Source organism: Entelurus aequoreus, linkage group LG20, assembly GCF_033978785.1.
Source record: "Entelurus aequoreus isolate RoL-2023_Sb linkage group LG20, RoL_Eaeq_v1.1, whole genome shotgun sequence".
Lineage (NCBI taxonomy): Eukaryota > Metazoa > Chordata > Actinopteri > Syngnathiformes > Syngnathidae > Entelurus > Entelurus aequoreus.
Window position 1 is genome coordinate 34,235,378 of NC_084750.1, and position 20,824 is coordinate 34,256,201.

The 20,824-nt window shown below is 40.5% G+C and overlaps 1 long non-coding RNA gene across 1 annotated transcript in view; it reads right to left on the minus strand.

Moving 5' to 3' along the window:
• Positions 1 to 221: 221 nt before the first annotated feature.
• LOC133636207 (uncharacterized) overlaps positions 222 to 20,824 on the minus strand; it is a 33,224-nt gene continuing 12,621 nt past the window's right edge. Inside the window, exons 3-5 of the long non-coding RNA XR_009822197.1 lie at positions 17,795 to 17,968; positions 12,229 to 12,281; positions 222 to 606 (exon numbers count right to left, since the gene is read on the minus strand). This is a non-coding gene — a long non-coding RNA (uncharacterized LOC133636207). The remainder of the gene's footprint in view (positions 607 to 12,228; positions 12,282 to 17,794; positions 17,969 to 20,824) is intronic.

The window sequence follows — 20,824 nt, forward strand, 5'->3', positions numbered from 1 at the left end:
CTGACCGCCCAGTTGAGACGCGCTGGTGGTGAGCTGCTGCAGGTGATTCATCACTTGCCTTAGGGATGACTCGTGTTGATTCACCATGGTAGCTTGGGACGAGAGCACATGTTTCAAATTGTCAGACTCTGCTGGGTCCATGCTGGCTGGATTATTATGTCAGGGGTCAAACAAGGAGGCCATGACTTAGTAGCAGAGTATGATACAAAAAAAGGGTTTATTAACAAAGTAACAACAAAAACACAGTTCATCAAAGAATGTAGCAAAAAGGTATCAACTGCAAATTCCTCAGGGGAAAAGTGACAACAGAAAATGGCTGAACAGAAAATCACCATTAATATGGGAAAAAGGCGAGCGCAAAAGTTTAACAAAAAAGGCAACAAGGCACCAAACTCACAAAAGCACAATTCCAACACGGGAGCATAAACATGTGGCGAGAGGCAGGAGATCTCTGGGAGCACTCGTGAGATGCTGAAGCCAAAGAGAATAATCCAGCACTGGAGACAGAGAGAGTGTTGCTTAAGAAGCCGGCTGATTAGCCCAAACGAGCTGCAGGTGTGTAGGGAGTCATGTGCTCCCGGAGATCGCCCCGCCCATCGGCACTCACTGCAGGAAGAGGGAGGGAAGGATCAGACACAACACATAAAATCAGGCCCACAACAGACAAATTGGCTAGGAACTACAGAGGGGGCTCAGAATGGAACCCTGAGGAACTCCAGACAGCAATTTAACTCTAAGACGTTGCATCATTTAGAGATTTTCATTCTGGTCCACTTTCTTGAGTGTTTCTTCACATCTTGGCTTTTGTGTCGCATCAATGAATGGCTATTTATTTCTTTATTTATTTCATCAGTCCAAAAGTTAAGTTTGAGACCCAGGTTGTCATCTAATGTAGCACAATGACCTAGATACTTTTTGTTCCAAATGTGGACAAAAACAAAACTAACAAAACTGAAATAACTTTCAATACGCTATTTTGGTTAAAGGCCTACTGAAATGAATTTTTTTTATTTAAATGGGGATAGCAGATCCATTCTATGTGTCATACTTGATCATTTTGCGATATTGCCATATTTTTGCTGAAAGGATTTAGTAGAGAACAACGACGGTAAAGGTCGCAACTTTTGGTCGCTGATAAAAAAAAGCCTTGCCTATACCGGAAGTAGCGTGACGTCACCGGAGGAAGGACTCCTCATATTTTCCCATTGTTTACAATGCAGCGAGAGAGTTTCGGACCGAGAAAGCGACGATTACCCCATTAATTTGAGCGAGGATGAAAGATTTGTGGATGAGGAAAGTGAGAGTGAAGGACTACAGTGCAGTGCAGGACGTATCTTTTTTCGCTCTGACCGTAACTTAGGTACAAGGGTTCATTGGATTCCACACTTTCTCCTTTTTCTATTGTGGATCACGGATTTGTATTTTAAACCACCTCGGATACTATATCCTCTTGAAAATGAGAGTCGAGAACGCGAAATGGACATTCACAGTGACTTTTATCTCCACGACAATACATCGGCGAAGCTCTTTAGCTACTGAGCTAACGTGATAGCATCGGGCTCAAATGCAGATAGAAACAAAATAAATAAATCCCTGACTGGAAGGATGGACAGAAGATCAACAATACTATTAAACCATCCATCCATCCATCCATTTTCTACCGCTTATTCCCTTCGGGGTCGCAGCTGCAATCGGGCGGAAGGCGGGGTACACCCTGGACAAGTCGCCACCTCATCGCAGGGCCAACACAGATAGACAGACAACATTCACACTCACATTCACACACTAGGGCCAATTTAGTGTTGCCAATCAACCTATCCCCAGGTGCATGTCTTTGGAGGTGGGAGGAAGCCGGAGTACCCGGAGGGAACCCACGCAGTCATGGGGAGAACATGCAAACTCCACACAGAAAGATCCAGAGGCCGGGATTGAACTCACGACTACTCAGGACCTTCGTATTGTGAGGCAGATGCACTAACCCCTCTGCCACCGTGCTGCCCTACTACTATTAAACCATGGACATGTAACTACACGGTTAATAATTCCCAGCTTGGCGAAGCTTAACAATGCTGTTGCTAACGACGCCATTGAAGCTAACTTAGCAACGGGACCTCACAGAGCTATGATAAAAACATTAGCGCTCCACCTACGCCAGCCAGCCCTCATCTGCTCATCAACACCCATGCTCACCTGCGTACCAGCGATGGACGGAAGGACGAAGGACTTCACCCGATCATCCGTGCGGTCGGCGGCTAGCGTCGGCTAGCGCGTCTGCTATCCAAGTCAAAGTCCTCCTGGTTGTGTTGCTACAGCCAGCCGCTAATACACCGATCCCACCTACAACTTTCTTCTTTGCCGTCTTCATTGTTCATTAAACAAATTGCAAAAGATTCACCAACACAGATGTCCAGAATACTGTGGGATTTTGAGATGAAAACAGAGCTTTTTTGTGTTGGATTCAATTGGGTACCAATACTTCCGTTTCAACGATTGACGTTACGCGCATACGTCATCATATATAGACGTTTTCAACCGGAAGTTTAGCGGGAAATTTAAAATTACACTTTATAAGTTAACCCGGCCGTATTGGCATGTGTTGCAATGTTAAGATTTCATCATTGATATATAAACTATCAGACTGCGTGGTCGGTAGTAGTGGGTTTCAGTAGGCCTTTAATTTAAAAAAAGCGAGTTTTCATTCAGATAGAGAAGAAGTTTGTATATAGATAGACAAGGTTGCTAGAAACTACTAAGAGGGCCCAAAATGGAACCCTGAGATCACCCAGAAACTAATTTACCTATAAGACAATGTAATATTTAGAGATTTGCAATTTGTTCTACTTTCTTCAGTGTTTCTTCACATCTTGGCTTTTGTGTCCCATCAACGAATGGCTATTTATTTCATTAGTCCAAAAGTTGGGTTTGAGACCCATGTTGTCATCCAATGCAACGCAATGACGTTGGTACTTTTTGTTCCAAATGTGGACAAAAACAAGCGACTAAAATAACCTTTAATGGGCTATTTTCGTTAATTAAAAAAAAAAGTGAGCCTTCATTCAGATAGAGAAGAGGTTTGCATGTGTGAATAGACAAGGTTGCTAGGGGCTACAGAGGGGACCCAAAATGGTGTTCAGTTTAGAAAAACAGTGACAAATCTCTTGCTGGATGGCTCCGTGGGTGCACGTTTGGGTTTACATTCATTCATCCAAAAATCCTTTTCTAACACACCATGTGATCTTTAATTGAAAAGACAGGTTGCCCTGACAACCACTTGAGTGATACAACTGACGTCAGAGCCGGGCTGTCACGTTCATGCTCCAATGACTTTGGCTAGCTGTGCCAAGATGGGTGGCGTTGACGTTTGAAAGACAGACGGCAGGAAAAGAGAGGGGAGAAGGCGGGAGGAGGAAGGGTAGAAAGTGCCCCAGAAGTGCCAAGCAAGTCATAACAGAATCAGACGAGGCTCGGCGGGCTGAATACAACTGCAGGGAAAAGCTGCTGTCGTAAAAACTAACATGATGGAAGTGGTTCTAACTCGACTGCGGGACTTCTCCTGCAAGGTCACCACCTTTGATGAACATGAGCCAGGGGCTGCATGCAGGGATCCCCCAAGCAGGGCCGACTGCCCCAGGAAAGGATGCTCAGCTGGAGAAGGCCCCAAACTGGACATTGAGAGCGCACTAGCATGGCTACGAAGGGAGCTGGTAAGTTCCAGAATTACAGCTTTCATAAGCTAATGAGTGTATTGCTTACCTCGGCAAAATACGGCCCGCGGGCCACATGCGGCCCATTAAGATTTTCAATCCGGCCCGCCGGACGTTCTACATAATTTTTTTAGACCTTTAACATCAAAACTGTAGCCGCCATTATGACGTGCAGTGCTGTTTTTAAATGACCGTAAGTCTTGAACTACAGAAAGTATTTCAATGGTTGAAATCTGCGCTTTTGGGTGTTATACGAGTTATTATGGTAATCTACACTACCGTTCAAAAGTTTGGGGTCACCCAAACAATTTTGTGGAATAGCCTTCATTTCTAAGAACAAGAATAGACTGTCGAGTTTCAGATGAAAGTTCTCTTTTTCTGGCCATTTTGAGCGTTTAATTGACCCCACAATTGTGATGCTCCAGAAACTCAATCTGCTCAAAGGAAGGTCAGTTTTGTAGCTTCTGTAACGAGCTAAACTGTTTTCAGATGTGTGAACATGATTGCACAAGGGTTTTCTAATCATCAATTAGCCTTCTGAGCCAATGAGCAAACACATTGTACCACTGGAACACTGGAGTGATAGTTTCTGGAAATGGGCCTCTATACACCTATGTAGATATTGCACCAAAAACCAGACATTTGCAGCTAGAATAGTCATTTACCACATTAGCAATGTATAGAGTGTATTTCTTTAAAGTTAAGACTAGTTTAAAGTTATCTTCATTGAAAAGTACAGTGCTTTTCCTTCAAAAATAAGGACATTTCAATGTGACCCCAAACTTTTGAACGGTAGTGTACGTCACAGCAGCTCAGACGAGGAACAAAGCAGAGTGGGCGGGGTTTGTTTTCAGAGCAGCCAGCCCCATACGCATGTGTCAGAAACAGATGCGAAAGCATATTTTTACAATAGATTTCTGCATAAAAGTGATAATATACAATATTGTAGGTGTGTATTACCCTTTGCATTCATATTTTTCTGTTTGTTACATTTTTGTTGTGTTTTGCTTGATTGTAAAATGTCTATCGAGGAGCTGGTCTGAGAAGTAAAAGAGGAGCGGCGTTCATATGTTGTTCAATCAATCAATCAATCAAAGTTGATTTATATAGCCCCAAATCACGAGTGTCTCAAAGGGCTGCACAAGCCACAACGACATCCTCGGCTCAGATCCCACATCAGGTCAAGGAAAAACTCAACCCAATGGGCTACAGTGAGAAACCTTGGAGGGGTCCGCAGATGTGGGTACCCCCTCCCACCCCACGGAGCAGAGGATGAATAACCACTTTTTTTAATGAAAGGGGAACGGTGCCAGAGGAAAGTTAATAATAAGTTTATAATATTTAGCACTGATGGTGCTAATAGTACAAACAGTTCCTTAAAAAGTTTCCCAGGAAATGGGTCAAGTTAAGTAAACATGTTGTTTGTTTTATCCCATTTACACGCCGCAGGAGTTCCTCTAATGTTATTTCATCAAAAAGAGAGAGACTATTTTGGAGGGCAATATCCGTCGTATATACGTTCGTATCTGTGTTAATAGAACCCGGTTGTAGCTGGGATGTGTTGTCTTTTATCTCCTTTATAATGAGTTCAATTTTCTTGTTAAAGAAATTCATAAAGTCATCTGCCAAGTGGGTGGAGCCACTCGGAGGAGTCCCTTGTTGGGTTAGCGATGCTACTGTACTGAACAAATATTTAGGATCTTTTTTTTTTAGGCGGATGGGAGTTGAGTAGTAATAAGCTTTAGCTAGGGTAAGCATGCATTTATAAGTTATTAAAGGCCTACTGAAATGAATTTTTATTCATTTAAATGGGAATAGCAGATCCATTCTATGTGTCATACTTGATCATTTCGCGATATTGCCATATTTTTGCTGAAAGGATTTAGTAGAGAAAATCGACGATAAAGTTCGCAACTTTTGCTCGCGGATAAAAAAAGCCTTGCCTGTACCGGAAGTAGCGTGACGTCACAGGAGCTAGTATTCCTCACAATTGCCCTTTGTTTACAATGGAGCGAGAGATTCGGAGCGACAAAGCGACGATTACCCCATTAATTTGAGCGAGGATGAAAGATTCGTAGATGAGGAACGTTACAGTGAAGGACTGGAGAGGCAGTGATGGACGTATCTTTTTTCGCTCTGACCGTAACTTAGGTACAAGCTGGCTCATTGGATTCCACACTCTCTCCTTTTTCTATTGTGGATCACGGATTTGTATTTTAAACCACCTCGGATACTATATCCTCTTGAAAATGAGAGTCGAGAACGCAAAATGGACATTTAAAGTGACTTTTATCTCCACGACAATACATCGGTGACACACTTAGCTACTGAGCTAACATGATAGCATCGTTCTCAAATGAAGATAGAAACAAAATAAATAAACCCCTGACTGGAAGGATAGACAGAAGATCAACAATACTATTAAACCATGGACATGTAACTACACGGTTAAAAATTCTCAGCCTGGTAAGGCTTAACAATGCTGTTGCTAACGACGCTAAGGCTAATTTAGCAACTTAGCAACCGGACCTCACAGAACTATGATAAAAACATTAGCGCTCCACCTACGCCAGCCAGCCCTCATCTTCCCATCAACAGCCGTGCTCACCTGCGTTCCAGCGATCAACGGCGTGACGAAGGACTTCATCCGTGGGTTTGGCGGCAAGCATCGGCTAGGCGTAGTAAGTAGTCCTTGTTGTACAGCTGTAAGTATTGTACTTAGCCGCTAATACACAGATCGATCCCACCTACAACGTTCTTCTTTGCAGCCTCCATTGTTCATTAAACAAATTGCAAAAGATTCACCAACACAGATGTCCAGAATACTGTGGAATTTTGTCGAAGAAAACAAGAGGTTTCTGTATCGGGTTCGATGGGGTCCATCCACTTCCGTGGATTTTGTGACGTCACGCGCATAAGTCATATCCAAAGGAGTTTTTCAACCGGAAGTGTGGCGGGAATTTTAAAAATGCACTTTATAAGTTAACCCGGCCGTATTGGCTTGTGTTTCAATGTTAAGATTTCATCATTGATATATAAACTATCAGACTGCGTGGTCGGTAGTAGTGGGTTTCAGTAGGCCTTTAAACTATCACTCCATGCTTGATGGAAAACCTAAAGTTTAGTCACGCGCCATTTGCGTTCCAGCTTTCTACATGATAGTTTAAGAGCTCTAGTTTCTTCTGTAAACCAGGTGGTACACCTTTTATTGGCCCTTTTTAGCTTTAACAGTGCTATACTACTATCAATGGTGTCGCGCATGGCGTCGTTAAAATTGTTAGTGAGGTTATCGATAGAGCCCACATAATTTGGGAATGGCGCTATTACCGAAAGCAGTAGGCCAGCAAGAGTCATCGTTGTGACAAAATGTTACTGTATAATATAGTGTTTAAAAAATAATAATTTAAAAACACTATATTATACAGTACAATTTTGTAAATGTCAAGTTTTGACTGCAAAATCGACAGTCTACTTAAAACAATTTATATAGTTAATAATGAAATCCAGAGGCAAATTCATACATTATTCGCTGTCTCTGATGGCAGCCATAACTGTGATGTGGCCCTCAATGAAAACGAGTTTGACATCCCTGCTGTAGAGGATGCTGATTCTGTGGAATAAACAAAATAAGACTAATAGTGAAGAGAGAAGTCCGGGCCCCAGTCGTCCGATTTCTGGTAATATGGGCCCCAAAACACTTAAGTTAAATATCCCAGTCCTAGTGAGTTTGTATTGACTGAATGGTATCACAGTAAAACACTCCTGTGAGTTATACAGGCAATGGTTAAATACATTTCTGTAAATTTACACAGCACTCCAGTGGAAGGCATTTATCGTCCCACTAAATAACCACAGCAGCCATTTTCTGCCTTTATGTGCCGGGGGCCCAAGGTTTTACTCGCCTTTTGTTCCTAAGATACGTGAAAGTCATGTTGGTAAAATGTCAGCCGTTGTCAGACATTCCCTTCGATGTGTGTTTTCACAGCCTGTTTTTTCACTTGACTATTGCATGCACACACACACACACACACACACACACACACACACACACACACACACACACACACACACACACACACACACACACACAGCTCATCAATGTAAACTGATGTCCTGCACAATTAGTTAAAAACCTAAAAATTGAGTACGTTTTGTCAAAGCAAAATATATAGTTATACAATATAGTCATCAGCTAAGTGAGAATACAGTGGTAGCTCAATTTAAGAGCTGTCTCTCAGCTTGTGGAACAATTTCCCTTGTGGATCATTAAAGTTTGTCTAAGTCTAAGTCTAGCTTATTGTTATGCTTTAACTTGCAAGCAAAAATTTGAGTTACAAGCATCTCCCCCATTAGTTGGCGCAGTAAACACCACAATGAACCCCGTAAAATCCGCCCAAAACATCTGGTTTTACTCACTAGCGTTAGCTTATTGCTAAAGATGGACATAACCATGTTTTCCAACCATGGGGAGGAAGAAGGTAAATGTGAAGGACAGTGGTTTTTTGATTGATTGATTGAGACTTTTATTAGTAGGTTGCACAGTGAAGTACATAATTCCGTACAATTGACCACTAAATGGTAACACCCGAATAAGTTTTTCAACTTGTTTAAGTCGGGGTCCACTTAAATTGATTCCTGATACAGATATATACTATCATCATAATACAGTCATCACACAAGATAATCACATTGAATTATTTACATTTATTTACAATCAGGGGTGTGGGGGGGGGGGGTGTGTCAGCAAGTAGTGGACAGACAGAGAGAGAGAGAGAGAGAGAGAGAGAGAGAGAGAGAGAGAGAGAGAGAGAGAGAGAGAGATCAGAAGGCATAAGAAAAAGTATCTGCATTTGATTGTTTACATTTGATTATTAGCAATCCGGGGAGGGTGTTAGTTTAGGGTTGTAGCTGCCTGGAGGTGAACTTTTATTGCGGTTTTGAAGGAAAGAGTGAGAACAAGAAGAGGACGATATGCACTGAATTAAGGAAAGAAAGAATCAAAAACGAGACAGCGTGTTGCCAACTTGGCGAATACATTTTCGAGCGTTCACTGCTCAAAGCAGAATATGTCAAACGCCAGCCAAGAATGTTAAAATAATATCTAAACGCCGGACATTTATTCATGAAAATATGAGGAAGCTGCTGCTGATGTGTTTGACGGAGAAGCATCTCATAGGTGGTACCGTAAAAGTCCAAGGTAAATGCTGTTTATTATTATTACATTAAAATACTATAGTTATTTAGAGTGCATTCTACTGTATTATGTTTTATGCAATACTTTTTATATAAAAGTTTGTTTTTCTTTTTAAAAGGCACGCTACTAATGGTGCTGTTTTGTGGGCGGCCAAGCACCAATTCAATTGATTTCAATTAATTTCAATGGAAGACGTTTATCGAGATGCAAATTTATAGTGTTTAGAGGTTTGTTACAGAACCAATTAATCTCCTAAATTGAAGTACTGCTGTATTTTTTTTAAAAGTGTTCTTAGATTGTAAGGGTCAGGACTTTCGAGCAATTTGAGAATACATTACAAGTCACTGTGTTTAAAAGGCCGTACTGACAAAGTGTGATTGTTTTTCCACTCTATATGATATATATATATACAAAGTGTACGTACATGCATCCATTTTACTAAGCCATATTCAAAAAATGTAATAACTATACCTCTGCATGACACTGTAAGCTTATTTCCACCTGTTACCGGCATGGCACCACTATTTGAGAAGGACAGTACTAACCCACCTGAGCTAACCTTAACCACAAACCCATCCATCCATCCAACCATACTGACAGGGGTTGGTACCGAGCAAATATCAGGTAAATACAACCTGGGTTTTTTATGCCATAGGATTCATAGGATTCCGTTTTCAACAAAAATGTAAATATGAGTTGGCACTGATTGTTGTCGGAATACAACCTATTTTTTTAGGCAAAACCAAAAATAATAAGGAAACAAAGGCAAAACCTACTATTGGCTTTCATGTGCGTCCAAGAACTGTTTCATTGAGTTTGTAAACAATGTACTGTAATATAAAATACAACAACAATGTGACATGGACAACGACACAGATATTTGCGAAAGAATACTTTAAAAAGAACTGAAAAATACCAATCTCATCATGCTAATACGCTTGGTGTCGATCCTGTCGATATTTTAGGATTATAGCAGGGATGTCAAACTCGTTTTCATTGAGGCCCACATTGCATAATGTATGAATTTGCCTCTGGATTTCATTATTAATTATATAAATAGTTTTAAGCAGACTATTGATTTTACAGTCAAAACTTGACATTTACAAAATGTTACTGTAAAATATAGTGTTTTTAAAAATGTTTTACAACATTTTACGGTAAATGGAAAAACAGTACCACTGGGGTTTTTTGGGGGGAGGGGGGTGTTACGTAAGAAGCTGGGGCAGCTTAGTTGGCAGAATTTTTGCGTTAAATTTACATTGTTTTTTACAGCATTACATTGTTAATGGAAAAAGAGTACAAGTTATTTCCATTTACAGTAATGCACCGTTAAAAACAACAACTGTAGATTTTACAGTCAAAAACTGGCAGCTCAGTCAACAGAATTTCAACGCAAAAAACAGTAGTAGTTTTTTTCAATTTACATTAATATGCTGTAAAGAACAAGGTAAAAATGTATTGTCATTTTTATTAATTCAATGAGTAGTTTGCTGTAAAGTTTGCTTGGGTTTTTTATTTTTTTATTTAGACAAAACATGTTTGTAAAGTATGATAATATACTGTAATATTGAATACTATTAAAGTTTAAAAGGTATGCAATTTCAAGCAGTACACATTTTTTCTTTCAAATTGAAAAAAATTCATTACATTTAGTGAGAAAATATCAAGTACTTTATTGACACATATCATTTCCAGGTGTTTGCGGGCCAGATCTGGCCCCCGGGCCTTGAATTTGACACCTGTGCATTTTAGGATAAAACAACCTACTGTCACAAATTTTGTGTTCCAATTACGGTCTCTGAATTAGAATGTGTTCCAATACTAGACTATGTTACGTTTTAGTGATTTGTACTGAATCAACTGCAGAGTTGTTGCAGTTTGAGCTCTTTAAAAAAGCCAGCCATTGACAGCCCAGTAACAACCAAATGAGAGGAGTAATACACGCCAGCTGAATCAATGGGAGTATGGAAGATTTACCACTCCCTTCTTCTACAAACGTAAAAGGGTACAAAAAGTCTGCAAAGTTAGGTTGAAATGAAATATAGAGTGGAACCCACATAAGTCAGTTCTGTTTATGTTGACAACCCAAGTCAACCAAGTCCTCATCTGTATTCCACATGACTGAAAAGTGCCTGTTTAAGACGGCGTATGCCATACATCAGTGGTGTCCAAAGTGAATAAAAAATAAAAAATAATTATTACTTATTTCTAACATTTTTATGACTGAAACCCTCCCGGGTATCGGGGACCAAACTTGAGAAAAGCCATAAAGGTTAAAAAAAAAACCTATATATTCTATTGGTTTTAAAAAAGGAAAAAATATCAAAATGGCCCCCGCAAGCTTTGATTTTTCAGTCTGCGGCCCTCAGTGGAAAAAGTTTGGACACCCCTGCCATACATGGTCGACAGCTTTTCTCAACATTCATTTTTTTATGGATAATGAGCCTGTTTATGTCGCCATGTATTGTTGTATTGTCACACGGTGACTTCCTGCTCAGTGCAAAGTAACGTCAAAATAAAAGCATAGCAGTGTTAACCTAACATAATGCACTTTTTTTCCAAGTGCACCACTTTTGCACTTCTTATCAATTGCGCACACAGTACATGCAATTTTATAGATTATACACGCATTTGTTTGTTTGGCACTTTTTAATTTAGCCTTAGCTGAGCTTACCAGCTGGTTGCACAATCATAAACTGGGTTGGATGGCGCATGCCTGGTTGCCACGCATGTCGCCAATACGATGTTTGTGGAAACATTTGTTATACATCATGACTTTTTAAACCCTGCGTAATGTCTTTGATGTAAGTGTGACGTCATTATTCTTACTAACCGGACAATAAAAGTCAGTGCCTTGCTGCACATCACTGCTGTGATATAGCAAAAATAAAACATAGCTACTGTAATATAATTGTACAGGCCAAAAGTGTGAACACACCTTCTCATTTCAATGCATTTTCTTTATTTTCATAACTATTTACATTGTAGATTGTCACTGAAGGCATCAAAACTATGAATGAACACATGTGGAGTTATGTACTTAACAAAAAAAGGTGAAATAACTGAAACTAGTTTCTTAAAAATAGCCACCTTTGCTCTGATTACTGTTTTGCACACTCTTGGCATTCTCTCGATGAACTTCAAGAGGTAGTCACCTTAACGGGTTTTCACTTCACAGGTGTCATAGTTTTGATGCCTTCAGTGACAAGCTACAATGTAAATAGTCATGAAAATAAAGAAAACGCATTGAATGAGAAGGTGTGTCCAAACGTTTGGCCTGTACTGTACCTTCACACACCACATCATCCACATACTCACACACCTACTTACCAGTTCTATTGAGTCAACAGTCTGCATTTAGACAGTCTTTCATAATAAAATACCTGCAGAAAGAAGAATTTCAAATAAGTTAGTAAACAAATAACTAAATATACAGTAGGAAGTGAAGTTATATTTATATAGCGCTTTTCTGTAGTGACTCAAAGTGCTTTTACATTGTGAAACCCAACATCTAAGTTACATTTAAACCAGTGCGGGTGGCAGTGGGAGCAGGTGGGTAAAGTGTCTTGCCCAAGGACACAACAGCAGTGACTAGGATGGGAAGCGGGGGATCGAACCTGGAACCCTCAAATTGCTGGCACGGTCACTCTACCAACCGAGCTATACCGCCCCAAGGATCCACAGGAAGGGGATTCATATGGCCCCATTCGTGGCGGTTTAATTGAGACATGAAACCTGACAATTCCAACTTTGACTACAACGTTAGTTGCTATGTGGAGTAGAGTAGCACTCTCCATCATTTTCTGCAGACTGCAATGCAAAATGATTAACCCCCCACCTTCCTCTCACGCGAGATCCACCCAGGAATGGAGCCATATGTATCACTTCCCCACCGTCACACAACTTACAGTATATATTTTGTGTGCACAGATAGAAATGCGATCCCAGGACCAAGCTCTGGTCCGCCAGCTGATGGAGCTTCACTCCGGCATCCAGGAACTCAAGCAGGAGCTCTCTGAGGAGGAGGAGGACGACGACGACGAGGAAGGCAACACCTGGGACTCTGAGAGTGAACAGGGAAGCGTCTACTCCAGCTGCGGAGAAGTGGGCTCGACCGTTCCTTTCATTAAGAAACCTTGCTGCCTTTATTCCAGTAGGAGAAGCTCGGTGCCGTGAACAAAAAGTAACCAGTGTTACTCCCCCTTGCACTAAAATCACTAAAACATCTGAAGATACAGATTACAGACAGCCATTTTTTATGGATATGATATTAAACAATACTCCTGTGTTTGTCTACACAGAGATATCTAGGATTACTGTAGAATAACCTGAAGGCAGTCACCGTTGCCTTTGTGTAACATTGTCTATCTTTGTGTTTATGAGACAACTATACGTTTTGTATGGAAAATGTACTTTTTCATGTCACATTTACCAAATGTGGGGGGAAAAACTCCCTCTTTTTAAATGTTTTTCATGATGTGTTCATAAAGGACAAAGCTCCTTCCTTGTGGAAATTAAATGTTGATGTAAAAAATAAAAAAAATTAAATAAATAAAAAAATTAAAGGCATTGTTACACGTCTTAAAATAAAGCCTCTGGCTCTGCCAAGAGTCATCTATGGACGTGAAAGCTCGTGAAAGTTTGTTCATTCTGCTTTACTTCAGCAAACAGGCTAATCTGGCATCATGTTGTTACAATGGGACGTGTAATCAGCGTTGCCAGACGTCTGATGATTTCACCCTTTAACTCCAAAAATTCAATAATGTACGATAATTTGAGCCCTTTAACAAGTGACAATTTGTAAACAAGAACAGGCGCCTGAAGTGGAAAGGTAGTCATGTGTCTCCTAACAACCAATTGTTAGCGCCCCCCCGCTGTTGCACCACTGGCATCTTATGTAAAGGTAAAACTGCATTTTAAGATATACACTATAGACCAGTGTTTCTTCACCATTCGCCAAAAAATATGTTACTCAGTTGTAATACCATTTTCCACCATCACACCCACCCACGCCATCTCAAAATAACAGAATTAGTCTGGAGCTAAAGTCATAGAGAAGTTTCTTAAGCGCAAAAAATATGACTAAAGTGGTAAAACTGTATTTTCAAATGTACTTAAATTGTATTGACAGTTTAGTTAAGAAACATTTTAATCACTGATTTAGTTTCTTATTTTAGAACAACATAATTGGATGTACATTTATTTTTCATCAGTTATTTATGAGTCCCTCCTTATACAGTATATTTGGTTAGTACTTATTTTTCTAATTAGCCTGAACTAAGCCTAAGATGTATATGTTAAATAAATAATATTTGTGATTAACACATGGTTTCACATCATTTGACAAAGTTGTGAACCGCAAGTAGGTTAGATATAATGATTGAATATAATTAAAATCAAGAGTAAGATGACTATTTCAGGCTTAATATTTGCGTGGGCCCATCAGTAGTTCGAAAGTTGGGCGCCGAGGTCAAAAAGATTAAGAACCTCTGCTATAGACAGTCTGTGCTTTTTTACTGCCGCGGATGGTCCTGAGCAACGTCAAATCGGGAATGTACGATTATTTCCCTCAAAATACGATAATTTGTCATTTATCGTCTGGCAACCCTGTGTGTTATGCTCGCACATTGGCTCACTACGCTAGTGTTGCTAACTGTTGTGTCCTTACCGACTGGTACCTTGTTGTATGTGATGTACGACATCTATAGGACAAAGTGGATAAAGTGCACAATAAAGCTTTTTTGAAACACACTCTGTTGCAGACAGGCGTGAACAAACACAGCTCATTAGCATTAAAGCTACCGACACAAAAAGGAGTGTTTCCGGTAGGGCAGGGCTATTCAACTGGCCCGTGAATGACACCATACCAGCCCCCGAGTTCAGTTCGAAACTTGGGAGACAAACATTTTTGCAGAAAATCCCTAAAAAAGTTATCCTGTTGTATAGAGGAACGTTGACCACTGTAAACACATTGACAAATCCTTGAATTGACAATTTTACATAGAACACTGAGGTCCAAACGTGTGATTTACATAACCACTCAAAGAGCCATTTTGGCAAGTTTCACAAATTAAAGAAAGTAATGGGAGCCACAAAAAAAAAATTTAAATTTAAAATGAAAAACACCGCATACAAAGCTTAAAAACTTTGTGCTATGTTAACCAGGGGTCTCCGACACACGTGGAATGTGGAAATTTGATGTTAGTGCAGCCCGCGAGTTTTGAATGAATGGCGCTTGATAGCATCATACTTGCCAACCCTCTCATTTTTCCCGGGAGACTCCCGAATATCAGAGCGTAATGACACTGCATTTGGCGCCCTCTACAGCCTGCCCTAACAGTGTACCTGCTCGACCACCCGTAGAATGCAATTTCAGCTTGCTCACGTAAGTGACAGCAAGGCGTACTACCTCAGCAGCCACACATCTTACACTGACGGTACCAATACCCAGAATCCCATGCAGCCCTAACTCTTCCGCTCAACCAACGCACGGAGAGGGGGGGGGGGGTTGATGTGTGGGGAGATTTGGTGGTAGCGGGGGTGTATAATGTAGACCGGAAGAGTTAGGGCTGCATGGGATTCTGGGTAATGGTTGTGTTGTGTTTATGTTGTGTTACGGTGGGATGTTCTCCAGAAATGTGTTTTTCATTCTTTTTTGGTGTGGGTTCACAGTGTGGCGCATATTTGTAACGTAACAATGTTAAAGTTGTTTGATACGGCTACTGTCAGTGTAAGCTGTGTGGCTGATGAGTAAGTATGCTTTGCTGTCTCCTGTGTGTGCAAGTAATAACAACATGCAACATGTGGCTGGACTGGCACGCTGTATGTAAATGCTATAGAGGACAATTACCGCAGTGCAATTACGGCACACCCTTTATTTAGTAATTAGAGTGTAAATAGGGTTATTTTTTCCCTGGGAGTAATCTATGAGAGACACTGAGATCCATAAGTCTCCTGGGAAAATCGGGGGGGTCGGCATGTATGTAGCTGAGCCGCATCAGAGTGGTCAAGGAGCCGCATGCGGCTCCGGAGCCGCGGGTTGCCGACCCCTGACTTAGGCGTTCCTCAAGGCACCCATTTATATCCTCTCCCTTTTTGCATTTATTTATCATAATGTGATTTATGTTACTAAGGTGTCGCTGTTGCTTGTTTACTTCAGATGCAGTCAGTAGTCATTTGTTCAACTTCTTTAGTTACGCTAGTGGTGTTCCTCAAGGTTCCATTTTAGGTCCTCTTGTTTTTGTCATTTGGGCTATTCAACGGGTGCACTGCAAAAACTGAAATCTAAGTAAGATTAAATATCTCAAATAAGGGTGATATTTGCTTATTTTCTGTCTGATAAGATAATTCTTCTCACTAAGCAGATTTTATGTTAGAGTGTTTTACTTGTTTTAAGTGTTTTGGTCCTAAATGATCTCAGTAAGATATTACAGCTTGTTGCTGAGATTTGATGACCTATATTGAGTAAAACATGCTTGAAACTAGAATATCAACTGTTGCAAAACTGTGTCATCAACACTCACAAGTATAAAACTAATTTTTTAAAGTAATAATTTCTTATTTCAATCATGAAAAAAAAAATCATGCGCATATCATTATGTCAAGATAATGGCACTAGCATTTACTTCATTTAAGAATATTTTTCAACATATTGGGCAAAAAGCTCTCTTTTTTTTCTACCAAGAAAAGTGCACTTGTTATTAGTGAGAATATACTTATTTTAAGGTATTTTTAGGTTCATTGACGTTAGCTAATTTTACTTGCTTTGGAAAGTCTTGACAAGCCAAATTTTCTTGTTCTATTGGCAGATAATTTTGCTTAGTTCAAGTAAAATACCCCTCATTTTTGTATTTTTTTTTCTTGTTTTTGAACACTGACTTTTTGCAGTGTGGCCAGCAAGTTCAGTTCAAAAAAGTTGTGAAAAACTCACTTTTTTGCAGCAGATTCCTAAAAACACAGGAGTGCTGTCATAGAGATGATCTTTGACTAGCTTTTTTTGCAGTAGGTCCTTAAAAACAGCGGAGTGCTCCTGTAACTCTGACAAAATAAACACATAAAATTAAAATGTTCACTCTAGAGAACATTGGTTCTCTGGAGTATACAGAATAAAACTAATAATAAGATGTCCGCTTCCCCTGGTCCTCAGCTTTCTGGATATGTGGCCCCCAAAATAATTTAGTTAAATATCCCTGCAGTAAAGCACCAATGCCTGATTTTGTGTGACACCCTCAGTACACTATTGTGGTGCCCCAAAGACGTAAATTAAAATCGATTTGAAGGGGGTTGAGGTCTTGGCTTTGAGTTTTTCCACACCAAACCTCTCAGAGCATGTTTTTATGAACCTTTCTTTGCCTCGGTTGTCCACAACGTAAGATGAAGCCCTGAAATTGATTAACTGGCTTGTCTCAATACTTCCGTCTACAAAGTCTGATTGGCATCGGCTGTGACTGCTTCCCGCATGGACGCAATAACAAGGAAGTTATCGGCACGGTTCGTTAGCGCTGCATGCTCGCTGACCTTAAACGGGACCGCTGTGAGTTCCATGCCGTGATAAAACATTGTGACAGGGCAATAGTAAAAAAGGTGTAGGTCCAATTAGCTTTATGAAGATACATTTAGAGAACAGAGGCGTTCCTACTAAAAAACGAGGTACGTTCAAATCCAGAAAACTGCGTACGCCAGTAAACATTTTTACGCCGAAATAAACTTTAAAATTGGTCCCAGATGTCGGCGTGGCTTGGCATGCCCAGTTCAGTTCAGTTTATTTATTTATATAGCACATTTAAAAGCAACCCCAGTTGGCCAAAGTGCTAAAAAAGGGAACAAAAAAGGGCACGTAGTGTCGCATTTACATTGTAACACAGAAGGATGAATAAAACACAATAGTAAAATATACCTTAAAAGAATTGCAGAATACAGCACGGTGGCAGAGGGGTTAGTGTGTCTGCCTCACAATACGAAGTAGTCGTGAGTTCAATCCCGGCTCTGTGTGGAGTTTGCATGTCCTCTCCGTGACTGCGTGGGTTCCCTCCGGGTACTCCGGCTTCCTCCCACCTCCAAAGACATGCACCTGGGGATAGGTTGATTGGCAACATTAAATTGGCCCTAGTGTGTGAATGTGAGTGTGAATGTTGTCTGTCTATCTGTGTTGGCCCTGCGATGAGGTGGCGACTTGTCCAGGGTGTACCCCGCCTTCCGCCCGATTGTAGCTGAGATAGGCTCCAGCGCCCCCCGCGACCCCGAAGGGAATAAGCGGTAGAAAATGGATGGATGGATGGATGGATCTCCTAGAATACTAAAATGTAATAAATAAATAAAAAAGAATAAAACAAGAAATAAAACCAACCAAGATATCCTGCCTAACTGGATTTGAACGCCAGGGAGTAAAAATATGTTTTTAGCCTACATTTAAATTGGCTCTGAGACTGGGAGGATCTAATGAATAGGGAAAGGTTGTTCCACAGTCTGGGCCCTGCCACTGAAAAGGCTTTATCTCCTCTGGTTTTTAGCCTGGTTTTTGGGACAGCCACGAGGAGCTGGTCTGAAGACCTCAGGGTCTGGCTAGGACAATAAGACTGCAGCAGCTCAATAAGATAGGGCGGGGGTTCTTGGTGTAAGCGTTTAAAAACAATAAGTACAATTTTTAAATTAACTCTAAAAGTAACTGGGAGCCAATGAAGGGAAGCCAGTACAGGGGTAATGTGCTCACGTCGTTTGGTTTGAGTTAAAAGACGAGCAACAGAGTTCTGCAAGCGCTGGTGAGAGCACTGATCCAGGCCTACGTACAACAAATTACAGTAATCCAGGCGTGACGTCACAAATGCACGATTAGCACTTTCAAAGTCAACCAGTGGAAAATACTGTTTTATTATTGCAAGGAGTCTTAGCTGAAAGAAGCTTTGATTTAATGACAGAGCTCATTTGTTTGTCCAGTCAAATCTAAAAGCAAAAGAACTGCAGATTGACCTGAGTCCACAGCTTAAAAGCAGGTCATTAAAAACTCTTCAAAGGGCAGTTTCTGTGCTATGTTGTGATTTAAAGCCAGACTGAAAATTTTCCCCAATACCATTTAAGTTAAGATAAGGAAGAAGTTGATCATAAACAACCTTCTCTAGAACCTTGGATAAAAATGGAAATTTCGAGACTGGTCTAAAATTAAAAAATTAATTTGGGGTCAAGGTTATTCTTTTTGATTGGTGGTTGGACCACAGCATGTTTCAATGAGGTTGGGAAACATCCACACCTCAGGGAAGAATTGACTAGATGGACAATAAAAGGCCCTATAGAGTTAAAAACATTTTTAAAAAGCCGACATAGGATAATGTCCAGTGGACATGCAGAGGGTTTTATCTGTTGAACTATTTGTCAACTATATGTCAAAAATTGTTTACAGAGAGTAAAAGAAGACACCACACTGTTGGAGCTCAGTGGCTTGATAAGAGAGTTCAAAATGTTAAATAGCACGTGTGGTTTGTGGCTATTTTTAGATACAAGATTAGAAAAATAGGTGCTTTTTGCTACTTTAACATCCATCCATCCATTTTCTACCGCTTATTCCCTTCGGGGTCGCGGGGGCGCTGGAGCCTATCTCAGCTACAATCGGGCGGAAGGCGGGGTACACCCTGGACAAGTCGCCACCTCATCGCAGGGCCAACACAGATAGACAGACAACATTCACAGCCCTTTGATATTCTACCAGAACACGTCCAGGCCACGCCTCCTTTAATAACGCAAATCATATTGAAAGTAGCCATGTGCTTGGGCAGTGCAGGTTTTAATTCAGAGCTACTGCTAAACGGTTGCCTTTTAACTACTAAGTGCCTTGTGTCTTCTCTGCGAAACAAATGTACCAAACTAAAGTTCAGCCTCCTCCAGTTTATTCTGGCAACCTCTTTTAGCTCTATTATAGTTCTAAATGCTTTTAGTACCCACGCCCACTTAGAACTACTACAGAATGTGGCACTTAACCAGGATTTTAAAAATGTGTGGCCTTTGATTGATAAAAAACAGTGACATGTTAAAATGGTGCATGATAAAAACTATTCTTAGCCAGGTGTCAATTGTTAATCGACCTCTACTCTTGTCCACCACAACATCCTTTAATTTTCACATTCAGCGATTACTGAATGTGCGTCAAAGCTCAGAGGTTTTGGCATCCCACGCACTGCAGTCAAGCGTGATATAAAACGGAAGTCTGCCTTTTATTGGTACCGTTAACCCTGAACTCTGACTGGCAGGTTCCTAAAGCCCTTCCTTTTTTATTTATACAGTAGCAAGCTCACATGAGCCAGATTAGAGTTTCATGTGAAAATGATGCTATATGGATGGGGTGGAACGACCACCTCTGTGTGTCGCTAAAGCATTCGCAGCCTGTAGAAATGTACATACGTTAGCCATGTAATTGGCGTGAGGCAGCGCTTGTACATTTCCACATCAACGTCAGTCTGGGTACATCTCATCTTTGCCGTAAAAATGATCGTACGCCAGGTTTATAGCTTACATGAGGCCCCTAATGTATATTTTTTCAAACTAAAGATGCTAAAAAACATAAACATATTCTAAGCTACTGTTATAGGTGGCATGCATTAAATGACACTTGGATGTATTGCCAAGCTTAGATTTCTAGCAAACAGACGCCAGCACAATAAAGATAAGTACAGAATATTTTTATTTGTCATACAATTAATTAACTTTATTGGTGAAAGTGCAAAACATCACACAAACATGCACACATTCCACAAACTAAGCATGTTTTTCTCCTTCTTTTCTTTCTATAGTCAGGATGTCGTTGTGGCTTGTGCAGCCCTTTGAGACACTCGTGATTTAAGGCTATATAAGTAAACGTTGATTGATTGATATAGGTAACCATTGTCAATTTATTACATTTTGTAACCATTTCATCTCATATCAAAAAACGCCATGTGTT